This window comes from Callorhinus ursinus, unplaced genomic scaffold (assembly GCF_003265705.2).
Source record: "Callorhinus ursinus isolate GAN/ISIS: 27379988/994484 unplaced genomic scaffold, GSC_fseal_2.0 scaffold7, whole genome shotgun sequence".
NCBI lineage: Eukaryota > Metazoa > Chordata > Mammalia > Carnivora > Otariidae > Callorhinus > Callorhinus ursinus.
In genome coordinates this window covers 57,520,194-57,533,153 of record NW_027397069.1, presented here as the reverse complement: position 1 = coordinate 57,533,153, position 12,960 = coordinate 57,520,194, and the positions used below count along the sequence as shown (strand labels likewise).

At 42.6% G+C, this 12,960-nt stretch overlaps 1 protein-coding gene and 1 non-coding gene across 2 annotated transcripts in view; one reads left to right on the top strand and one right to left on the bottom strand.

The window, feature by feature from the left end:
- The window catches only part of FOXO1 (forkhead box O1), a 91,224-nt gene that overhangs the window by 23,970 nt on the left and 54,294 nt on the right, over positions 1-12,960 (bottom strand). The gene's annotated exons all lie outside the window — the stretch shown is intronic.
- On the top strand, positions 8,314-8,420 carry LOC112827017 (U6 spliceosomal RNA). Its single transcript, XR_003209132.1, has one exon. It is a non-coding gene; the product is annotated as a U6 spliceosomal RNA (small nuclear RNA).

Here is a 12,960-nt window from a genome sequence, read left to right as displayed (position 1 = left end):
ACACACACACACACACACACACACACACACACACACACACACACACACACGGCCAACTTCACAATGGAGTCTTTACAAGATCATTGCTCCAGATGCCAACAGGCCAGTCAGGGACTAGGTGGGAGGAACCTGACTGCGGCCTGACCACCCCTGCTTCAAGAGCTCCTGCTTCGCAGAGAAAGGGTAATGTATCTTATCAAACACTGATAACACCTAAAACTCCTTTACATTGACAACAACCCATCTGACTCCGGGGTGAAGGTGGACTTCACATCTGCTCTGAGGAAATGAAGAGTGGAATGTACTTTCATGGGATCAAAGATTCTGCAGACAACTGAGCATAGGTCAGATGCACCTGACTTAGGTTAATGCAGAAGAAAAGGGGCATGAAACCCCATCCAGTGGATCCAAACACACTGCCAGTTTTCAAGGGTTGAATGCAAAATCTAAATGACAAGGCTGTCCAGATAAGTATAGAACTATCCTGGCTAGTCCGTCACATCAGAGCTCAAATGACATCAAACATCTTCTGGGGTCTTTCATTTAGTACATAATTTTAACTAGTTCCATGTTTGAGACCAATCCAAAGGGGCACTACTTTCTTAATTCAGCCCCAAATCCCTTCCATGCACATCCAAGTGAATCATGAACTCCCTCCTCCTTGCTTCAACCTTGCGGGCCAGTCTTCCATATATGGATGCATCCACCTCTTCTCCCCCAACTCCACCGCTGTTGCCAGGACATGAAGGTCTTACAAGAATAAATGTGGGAAAGCCCCCAAGCCAAAAACTCTGGATTGTAATCCATAAAGCAGCAAAATCAATTTTGAGGACTGAGCATTTTTTAAAAAATTAGTAAAATAGAGCATATCTCACACAAAAGGGCAAGTATAATACTAATATGTAAAACTCTTGTATCATGTGTGTGCACATGTACACTGAGTCATATTATAAAGTGGATTTCTCACTATGCATCGGGCTGGGGAAAAAAGTGAGAAAGCCACAGCAACAGAAAAAAACGTACTACTTCGGAGAGGACATGCTTTCCCACTCCAGGGAAGGCTTACTGACAAAGCCCAGCCAAATAGTAGTACAGCTACGCTAAGGTTTCTGGAAATGTCCTGTAACCTTGAGGGAGCTACCACTCTGCAGAGGTAACAGAGGGGTCTTCTTCTCAGTAGCCCACGAGGCCGATGTGCTTCTTTCCACCTGGAACAAGGAAGGATGAGCAATGGGAAAGGGTTGTGTGGTATCATGTTGGGACATTTTTTAACGAAGTAACTTCTGAGCAAGTTATGTTCTTAACAACAGAAGGAACAGGGCATGTTAAACCTTCACAGAGTGCAATTTTAAAGTACTATTACTTAAGCCTTTCATCTATCCCTCCATCTTTCCTTTGGGTGGGTGCAGCACAAGGAAACCATGGCTCAGACGAGCAAGAAAAAAATGAAATTTGGATTATGTTTACAGCCAAGGGAAGGAGGAAAGGAGACACGTTGAACAATCCTCTACTGGAAACATTGCTAAAGTGTTTTTAAACTGAAGATTATACCACCACTTAAGATATTTTTTCTCCACTATTTTGCCCAGCATATTACAAAACTGCATCTAGGACTGAAATAGCAGATTGCCTCAAGAGCAAATGACAATATTTGTACCAGAAATGTTGGCAACCAGTGGCACAGATGGGTTTCTGCACAGCAATCTTCAAACTGGGGCTCCAAGAATAACTCCACCTACTGCACCAGTGCTAAACTGCTGAATCCAAAGTCAGAAGGGCTCATTATTCCATATTTTCCCACCACCTCCTTCCAAAAGGCACGTGTACCTGCCTGACCTCCTCTGCCTGGGAAAGGCTCAAAACACAGAAGAAAAGGAGAGAGGAGACCAGCGGGAGAAGCTCCCCAAGCATCAATAGCACTGGATGGTAAATGATCCAAAAGAGGCAGGACACAAAAATGATGGTAAAATCCAGATAAGACAGTTATTTAATCTTCCCCTTCAAATACAAAAAATAAATAAAAATAAAGATTTATCCAAGTTTCATCTTCTCTCCAGGGTTGGGTACCTTGGTCAAATAAAAAGTCATTTTTGTTAAAAGACAAACGCAAGAATTGGGGGAGAAACCGGCACCAACCGTAATAATTACTAGGATGTTCCAGAAGGCTGTCAGTCAACAACCTACAGCACAGCTCACTAGATGAAAACCAAACCTCCTTCAAGTGCTTAAAGAAAACAGCCACCTTTCAACAAAGGAGAGGGCACTTCCACGTCTGCTCTTACCAGCTGCCCACTGAGATGTGCTGTTGTTACCCTGTTCCTTTGCAATTTCTACCACATGGTCTAGAAAGGCAAATTCAACAAAAGTCTTTACTTAAGGAGACATTAAGTATGAAACTCATGCAATTTAAAAAGTGCTGGCTTAGGCATGCACAGTATCCTTTCCCTGCCTTTGAAAATGGTAGGGGTTTGGAAATGGAAATGGGTCTCTGCCTCTGCAGAGACCATAAGTTCTTCCTTTAAAAAAGAGAATCAATGTACAAACTGTTTCAGGATATAACAGTGCTTTCTAAACTACCTTCAAATTATATAATGCAGAGTACAGAACACTGCATTTATGCTCCATATATCTCTACATCTCCTATGGTACACAGAAAGCCTATAATCTCACAGATTAAATTCATTTAACAGAAATTTAGGGGTTCAGGCAAACAGAATCCCACATTTAAATAAATGTTAATTTAACCCTAAAGAAACTGAGAAAGGAAGATTAAGGTAGGCTGACCCCCCGCCTTTCCTTTCCAACTGATTAGTGTGTTCCTAGGACAGGCTCTGGCTATAATTCCCTGAACTACACTTCTTAGCAAGGTCAGGTGAATCTGGAGAACAGAGCTCTTTCATTACCACTCCTGATTCACCTGCATCTGAATAAGCCAAGTGATGTCACAAGTGAAACTAAATTCCCTGCCAACCTTTCACCTTCCACTGAGTTAGCTAATTAAAACGAGGGTGTTAAACCCTCCACAATCGCCAAATGGCTCACAGAATCCCAAAGTTTAGATCCCCCCCAACACACACACACCCCAACATTCAGCTTTGAAATACATCTTCATCCTTCTATTTGGATGAGTGTCTAAGATTAGGGTCGCGGGGGGGAGGGGTAGGATTTACTCCCAAGCCAACAAATCACCCTAAGAAGACCCCCACTAAAAAGGGGTTGGGAAGCAATTATGATGATTTCCCCCTTATCCACCTAATCTCCTAAACCACGCTGGTAGAAGATACCAGCCTGATCAGGGTGGTCTTCAACCAAACTGTCTCTAGAGAATTCACAATGAGCAGCTATGGAAGCTTCCTTGGTAGAATAAACATACAGTCAACATAAACAGAGTCAACAAGAAGACAGTGACTCAGAAGTACCACTGATGTGTCCACAGGACAGTCAAGGTAGATCATCAAGCAATGACTGCAACATTGTTCAACACTAAAAGAAACCTCATACACTTCTGTCTATTCTCATAAACAGTTCAATCCAATTCTCATCGATTCCAAACAAAGAGACTGGCATGAAATTTACATTTTCTCCCCAATCAAGGCCTTCCCCACTGACATGGAATTTTAAAAAGAAAAAAAAGAGAAAGACAAAAAACCACATAAACACAGCGTTATTTTTAGAAATGACTTTCATTTCCATTTCAAGTTACTTAAAATTTGGAACTTTTTAATAATAGAAAAATAGTATTTAATTGTCACTAAAACCGGAAGTTGCTGCAAAATAAATATAGTGTTTCAGAGCAAATTCAAGAATCTGTGTTGTAAAATATTTGGTCTTTGTTACTCTCTCAGCATTCAATTTGTAAAAAGGAAACATGTTCTAGTTTGGTTAATTAACCACTAACATAAGTCAAATAATGAACATTGCTGCCTCCTAAATAAATCAGAATAGATTAACAGAATCCCTTGAATGTATTCGTGTGAGAGCACATTTCAAAGTCAGCCCGGTAACTCTGTCTGGAAGTTCAGAAAGGGAATGTGCTTCTGGATGTCAACAGCAGAAGAGCCTTCAGGAGCCCCATTGTTCCCGTGTGCTGGGAGTTCAGCTGTTCGGAACTGGCATGAGTCGAGACAGGAAGAGATGTCAGACTTCTGGGGCTGGTCACTAGAGCAGGACTGCACAAGGCCCGAAGCAGCAGATGTTTGAGGGGTGCTTGGAAACAGCAATGTGAAGACCTAAGTACTAGGAATTTGAAGAGCTACGGAAGTCTTACTTTTTGGCCATAATTTGCAATCAAGAAGTTTTAGCAGAAGTCTGCAATTTTGTCCTACGGCAACCTCTCTCCTATCTCTCCAGAGTGTTTATGGCCCTCACCCAACTCCTCCCAGTAACAACAGTATTATCTTACAACCTCTAAGGCATGCCTGAAAACATAACAGAGATTCAAAAGCCATCATTTCGGTCCAAGAATGACTATTCCAGCACAATGACAAAGAGAAGCCCACTTAGACAAACAAAAAACCTATTTTCATAAAACAAGGAACTGGATTAGGCTAGTAACATCTAACAACATCTAAGCCAAATGATGCAAACAAAACACCATGAGAGGAATTTATACCATGACTTAAATGCCACAAACAGGGAAATCCTCTCCTTGCTGAGACTCTTGGGTCCCTTCTTACGTAATGACTCCTGGCAGTTACCGTTCCTAAAATAGCTTTCTTTCCAAAATGCCCATTATCCAAAGGCCCACTCCTTCCAGAGTTAAACTAAAGTTTTAGAGAAGTGTTCATCTGTCAAGGGTGCAGAATGAAAACAGAGATTGCCTTCAGCTTGCTTTCAAGGCGATGCAGCTGGGAAGAAGCATCGTGTGTAGAAGACACTGAGCAGGTAGCCAAGAAATACTGCTCTGCCTGGTGTCACTAACCAGCCTGGTGACCTCGGACATAGCCTTAACCTCTCTGCTACTCAGTTTCCCTCAAGTAAACGGATGGCCTCCAAAGACCCTTCAACTCCTTTAAAAGTCAGTCTAAAAAAAAAAAAAAAAAAAAGAGAGAGGACCCCACTTTAGTAATCCCACCCAGTCTGAGGAAACAGAGGGAGGGGCCTAAGAGTCCTCTGCAGGACAGATACTAACTATTCCCAGTGGTAGCCCAGCAAGAACTGAAATATGTCAACTCGGATCCAGAACGAGTCGAGTGATGAACCAAACACCAAGCAAAAATCTAGAAAATGCAACAGATAAAGGTTAGCTTTTCATCTCCACAGAACAGGTCACCCAGCCGTCTCCAAGTCCCAAACTTGCTAGGATGGCTCAGACTTGCCGGGAGTAGAAGCACGGTGGGGAAGGAGAGATACACTGAAATACCATTTCAGCTTAAGCGACATACCAGGAGCTGTACTGATGCCTTCTGTGCAGACTTTTTCAAGAAAATCAAATTGCTTGGGGAAGGGAGTGGACTTAATTTAACTGAACATTTCACGAGGCAAATGACAATTTTTCATTTACCATTCCGTTTTATATATTGGCCAGCAAAAGCCTCTTCTACCTAAACCTACAGTCCCCTTCCTCTGATCCCTGATTTTTAAGGTGGTAGGTACTGCAAAACACACAGTGCACAGGTTCTGCGAGACCTCTGGAGGTAGGGAGCATGACTGATGGACGCAGGAGGAGCGGAGGCCAGGAGGACAAGCAGTCTCGACCTGAAAAGGCAAGTTCGCCAGAAGTCGGTCGTTTCTACCCTGCAAGTCAACTGAGAAATAAAGAGGCCCTTCTGCCAACAAGTGAGGAGGAAGGGGAGCCCTGACAAACCCAAGAGGGAATGCACACTTTGGAAGAGGGCAAGATGGTAAGGATGGCAATGACTTAAGATTGTTTCCTAGTGGCTCCCTCCTTCCAGACACATAGCACCAGAACGAGGCCCAGACATGGTCCAGACAGACAGCAGCTCATGGACAAGGCAAGCCCCACCAAAAGAAGAAACCATCATTGGGAAGGAGCTTGAGCCAAACTGGGCAATTCTGAGCAACTGAAGCTCCAGAGGCGACCAGGAATGGAGGGAGTGACTAGTAGGTTAGCGTGCAAGGCAGCCCAAGGCCCAGAACAGGAATCTCAGTGCTGTACTTACCCAGCAGGCCAACCAGGTGCCGGGAAGGAAAGAAAGCAGAGTGGAGGCTGACAGAGGAAGCACCCAATGGGGCCCACGAACAGAGAAAGTGTAAAACCATTAAAGGCCAGTCCCTTTGTAATTTTACTGTTTTGTTATTTTTGCCAACCCTTATTTCCTTGGGACGTGTGCTGTATTTGACTGGAAAACTGGATGAAAAAGTCAGGAACCAGTTTCTTCTTCCTTAGGGGGCAGGAAGAATTGTAGCTCTCAAGGCCGACCTGAAGAGATACAGAGTCACTATTGAGCGACAGCACACAGTGGACAGCCTCTACGATGCCCTAAGAATCTCCTGATATTCAGGCCCTATGTCATCTCCTCTCCTCCAGGCACTCAGCTAAGCTAGGCCCCAGATTCCTGACCACACAGAAACTGAAATAATGGCTGTGTGTTATTTTAAATTGCTAAGTTTCAGAATATGTTGTTATTCAGCAATTGACAGCAAAAATATCCCATTTCATTGAAGCCTTTTAAGCAACTGAAATTAGGATTTCCTTAAGTACAAAGCCATCCAACTCAATAGCAGCTACTCTTCTTATCTTTGGGCTCACAGACTTCATTAGGGTGCAGGATCCTAACAGAATGACATAAGGGAGTCAAGAGCTGATACACTATGTTTTTTCTTAATATTTATTTGTGATAGGGTACCTGAGTGGCGCAGTCAGTTACGCATCTGACTCTTGGTTTTGGCTCAGGTCATGATCTCAGGGTCATGGGATCGAGCCCCACATCAGGCTCCCTGCTCACTGGGGAGTCTGCCTCTCCCTCTCCATCTGTTTCTCCCCACCTCATGCACTCTCTCACTATCTCAAATACATAAAATCTTAAAAAAAAGACACTCTCTCCTTCTCTGCCCTTCCCCACCGTTCTCTCTCGCTCTCTCTCAAATAAATATATCTTTAAAAACATGTATTTGTGATGAAGGAATGTATGTATGCGGTGCAAGATTCAAAAGAAGACCTCACCATTTCAGGTGTCTGAATAAATGTACCCCAATTAAGGCCAACCTCAAATTCAGGGTTGCCCCCCTACCCTGCTTTCCTTAACTTTTTTTTTTTTAGTAGGCTCCATACCCACCATGAAGCCCACCATGGGGCCTGAACTCACAACCCTAAGATTAAGGTATGAGAGCTGAGATCAAGAGTCAGACGCATAACCAACTGAGCCACCCAGGGGCCCCACTTGCTTAACTTTTTCCAAAACATTTATCACCATAATATACTTCACATTACACTTAGCTAATCATTATCTATCTCTCCTGTTGGGATTGTAAACTCCACATGGGTATGAATTTTGTGAGTGTTTTGTACTGCTGGGTCTCCAGCCCCCAGGCCTATGTGTTAGGTATTAAGTAAACGGTGACTCCATGAATAAGAAGGAGATATGGCGAGAAAAGTCTCTGCATATTCTTTTTTTTTTTTAAGATTTTTTTTAAATTTATTTATTGAGAGAGAGAGAATGGTAGAGAGAGAGCACGAGAGGGAGGAAGGTCAGAGGGAGAAGCAGACTCCCTGCTGAGCAGGGAGCCCGATGCGGGACTCGATCCAGGGACTCCAGGATCATGACCTGAGCCAAAGGCAGTCGCTTAACCAACTGAGCCACCCAGGCGCCCAGTCTCTGCATATTCTTGACATGGTCACTGATGTAGGAATTCATATATGACACTAAATTTAAAATACTTTTCATCCTGGATGTGTTACTTTTTATCTCTTTGAGAGCTCCAAAAGAAACAGGAGTTTTCTACAAAAACATGAATCTTGCCCTGGTGAATCTCAGAATGAAGACATCTGATAATGAAGGCCTTTTCCTTCAATGACTTTTGTAAAATTCTACTTTTGATAAGAGGTTCCAAAGCACATTTTTTTTTAAAGATTTTAAAATCTTTTTTTTTTTTTTTTAAATCTTTTTTAGATTTAGCAGAGAGAGAGAGAGAAGCAGGCTCCCCGCGGAGCAGAGAGTCCGACGCAAGGCTCACGACCTGAGCCGACTGACTTGAGCCACCCAGGTGCCCCCTTCAATGCATATTTTACCTTAAGTCAAAATCATTACAGATATTTCGAAGAGTAGCTGCATCATCTTTCCAATCATTGTATTGTTTAAGTCTTCTATGGGGAAAAAAACTTTAAAATTTCAAGTAACAAGAGGTTATACTCTACTTGTTTCAGCAGTACATATACTAATATTGGAACAATACAGAGAAGATTAGCATGACCCCTGTGCAAGGATAAAACACAAATTCATGAAGTGTTCCCTATTTGGGAGAAGGTACAATTTATAGTAAATTAAATGCACAGATCTTAAGAGATGGTTGAGTTTGGCAATTGCATACCCCCTGGATCACCAGCCCAATCAAGAAGAGGACACTTCTATCACTCCTGAACGTTTCCTTGCGTTCTTTTCCAGTTGATCCAGCATTATTCAGACACCTGAAATGGTGAGGTCTTCTGGTCCTCCAACAATGGCAGCCTCTATTATGATTTTTATTCACCACAGTTTATTTTCACAGTTCTAACACTGCACATAAATGGTCATATTAAAAAAAAAAAAAAAACAGGGCTAGCAACACTAAAAAAAAACAAAACAAAACCCAAGAGGCTGTGCGTACCACTGTGGTAATGGCTGGTGTTACTCAATCTCTCTTACTCCTCATACTGTCCCCACAACCTGCTGGTTGTGTATCTCCTGGCGAATGCACATAACTTAAAAATATAGCGAAGACGACTCAAAATTCTTGGTTGCTATAGGTCAATAAATAAGTTAAGACTTTGCAAGTAGATTAAATGAAATAAATGATTAGGCTTGCTGAATGCTCGGAGACTGACATCTTCCATCCAATAACACTATGTACGTCTTACTCTTCCACGCTGGGGACATCATAATGTGCAATGCCCATCTCATTTAAACCTCATGCTACTCTCACCTCCTCCTCCAACCGCTCTCAGATGACTCAACACCAAAAATTAATTTGAGAGCCTGTGTACCTGGTCCTCCGGGGGGGGGGGGGATCTATCAAAACTCAGGATACAGAGAAAGTTGCTTCCTGTCTGCAATTTGCTTAATGAATCAGGCCTGCAGTAGCTTTCAGGGAGTTATCTTAAATTCTGAAAAGCAACAAATCAATCCATATTTCAAAGATCCAGAACAAAGAACGTTCGCTTTTTGAACAGCAGTGAAAGCAAGGCAGAAGAAAGGCTGACAGAAGGATGCCGGGTTTCTACATGCCTCAGGGACATTTTCTGAATAGCTCCAATTCAATGACTAGAACTGTAAGATCAGCTGAGCTCTGCCTTGGATGTGAGCTCCTGAAGGACCAACACTCTGTCTTACCCTTGTTTGTCCTTCTGAAGGACTTAGCAGAGTCAAGAAACCAAACTTTTCATCACCAGAAAGAAATCTACAAGTTACTCTGTTTCCAGTTTCAGTAACCCCAATTCCCATTTTCCAGTCCCTTTTCCTACTTTACAGTGATGGTGCACCCCTACTGTCCTGCCATGAAATATTAAAGGAGTATAGAGGGGGCATTTCTGGGTCTCACATTATTAAACATAATTAAAAGGTACATAGCTTATGATAGTACCAATCTAATTAAGCAATAATTTCACAGCCTACACAATTATGTATATAAAACTGAACACTGCTAAAGTATCAACTATGCCTCAAGAATAGAAGGAAGCATTTTGAATAAGACTATTTAAAATCAAAGACTGAAGGAGGAGGAGTATGGAATCTCGAGTCACACATATAATACAGTAATTAGAAAACAGTTCACTTCCAGGGTCTTAAGTGCCAGTTTACAATCATTCCAAGATGTTACTGTTTTCTCCTTATGTAATGTTAAAAAAAGCTTCGCAAGATAATTATACATGTTGTAAAGAAAAGCTTTTACCACCGTAGAGTGTGCTTAAAAAATATTTTAAGTTTGAGGCGTCTGGGTGGCTCAGTCAGTTAGGCGTCCAACTCTTGATTTCAGCTCAGGTCATGATTTCAGGGTCCTTGGATCGAGCCCCATGGGGCTCTGCGCTGGGCATGGAGCCTGCTTAAGATTCTTTCTCTCTCTCCCCCTGCCCTTCCCCCCATCTTAAAAAAATATTTCACGTTCAAATTTGAACCCTGGTAGTAAGTATATACAAACTACTGAACATTCTGACCTATGAAGCTGGTTCTATTTATACCACAAGTAAAGAAAAGGGAAATTATAGTTTCTTGTTATTTGCTTTATTTCCCCCAAATTTATCATATAAAGAATCCTCTGGCTTCCAGTAAAATCTACCGCAACATAACAAAAATTCAGGCCTTTGGATCCTTCTGACATCCTTCTTTACTCCTTAATTAGATGTTTCATTGGCTTTCAAGTGAAACTCAACTACTGGCTCTGAGACCATTTACATTTACTTAAGACATTTTAAGCCTCCCTGTCACCATTATAGAGCACTGCTTAATGAGGTCCCCTTACACAAGGGCTGGCTTGACAACAACCCACAGTTAATACAAAAATGATCCAAGATTTGCTTTTTCTGAATTTAAAAAACTTAGCCTCCTAAAAATAGGAGGAGGAGAGGTATTATTTCATAAAGGGTGCTTCTGCTTGAAGCACTTCCAAGAGAACTGTATAATCATCAAGTGGAGACTTAATATGAATTCAAATAAATTCACAAGTTCAACTCTCAGTCCTTGAATATGGAATCTCCCTCCTCGACAGGGCACAAAAAGCCCACACTGGTCACTTCTAGGCTATTCTGAAGTCTGTCTGAGAGAGAAGAGCGAGCCTAGCAGAAGGCAGGGCAGCAGGGGTGCAGAAGGATGAAGAGAGAAGAAAGAAGACGTGTCAGAAGCTTGGGCAGTAGTGGCCACGGGTCACGAGGAGCTGGCCGGAGAGGGTAAAAATGAGGCTCTCCAGAGTGTGGGAATCCCAACACCTTCATTTTGGGGGTGAGGAAACGGAGGCCATGGTTACAAAGCCAGTAAGTGACAGGAGTCAGGCCCAGGTCACCTGCTGAGAGGGCAGGATGCACAGACAATAAATGAAGAGACAGAGCACCTTTCTTCTTGCCTCGCGCTCCCCTCTAAGGAAGCGCACAAGAGGGAGGCAGGAGAAAAGATGCGCAGCTGAAGGAGGAGCCATCTGGCTACGACGTCTGGTTAATGGGCTTCTCTCTTCAGTGGGATCGACATGAGATACTATGTCTGTAACTTGGCTGAGATGTGTATACTCTCAAGAGGCCAAGATTAACTCCTCGCCCCCAAATAAAGGAACACCCCACTAGCTCTGCATTACAAACGGAATACAAAGACAGTATAGAAAAACTGAGATGGATTAAAAGGTTTAATAAATAATTCACACTTTGCTAGAAATGGCAAGATGCCCCTTGATGCTAAACAGCCAAACCTGACATTTCTATTCCTTAGGGCCTGGCTCTAAAATATAAAATTTTATACTTGAAATGAGCTTTGTAGAGAAGAAAAAAGCTTCCATTCAATAAGCTTAACTATTAACTTGGAGGGGGATGAGTACCATAAAAATCAGTGCTTCTCATACTTGAAATGCACAGGAATCACCTAGGACCTTGTCAAAAGGCAGATTCTGATTCAGTATGCCTGGGACCAAGACTGAGATTCTAACAAGCTCCCTGGTGATGCTGATGCCGTCAACCCCACCCATGAACCATACTTTAAGTATCAAGGCCATAAAAAACATGAGGTATGAAAGTCACATTTCAAGGTATGTTTATTTCACAACTTGGTCTGCTAGCTACAATACAGTGACATTTGAGTTCTTCTCCTTCTGGTGATTGAAAGGCTCTGTAGAAATGTGAACATAATCTGGGGGGGGGAGGGGAGGAAGGAGTTTAAGTCCAGTTAAGTATAAAAGCACTGTGATTATCTAATACAACAGAATTTACTCTGGGCTCAGTGAGGAACAGCAATAGTCTATGTGTTTTGTCTTACAACAAAGGACAGTAAAGGCTGATAGTTATGGAATCTGATTTAATTCCTCTTGAGGGGCCAAATGAACCCAGTGTTCATTTGCATGAAAACTCATCTTTCCTTACAGAAAAGAAGATTAACGCCCATTTGCTCTCAAATGGGCACTGTCTTATTTTCCAGGAGTACTGAGGCTTTCATTCTGACAATCCACTGGAAAGCCTGGGCCAAGACAATGGAGCTGGGTTGTTCTAATCCAGGTACAAAATTATTAGTAGTATTACCATTTCTATCCATGGTCTCATGTGCCTTAGTGAAAACGTAACCCTTCTGAAGACTACCAGGACTACCTTAAAGTCTTTGTGGGCTAATCCATATTTGAGGAATAAAATTTTAAAACCTAGCCTTAGGAAGCAATGTGGCTTTCTTTAGAAATCTTTACTCAAATGTGTGCCAGTTACTAGTTATACCACCTTAGGTAAATGACTTAACCTTTCTGTTTCCTCCACTATGAAATGAGGACAATAGCCACCTAAGGTTCCAGTAAGATCATGTACTTTGAGCTCTTTAGCAGCTCAGTGGTTGGCCCAGTGAGGTTCAAGGGCAAGATTATCACTGTTACCGTCAGGGCCACCTTCTCCAACCGAGCCAACCAATCCCAATTCGCATCGTGCTAAATACAATCCCTGGTAGGGCGCCTGGGTGGCTCAGATGGTTAAGCATCTGCCTTCGGCTCAGGCCGTGATCCCAGGGTCCTGGGATCGAGTCCCGCATCGGGCTCCCTGCTCCTTGGGAGCCTGCTTCTCCTTCTGCTTCTCTCTCTCTCTCTCTCCCTCTCTCTCTCTGTCTCTCGTGAATAAATAAATAAAATCTTTAA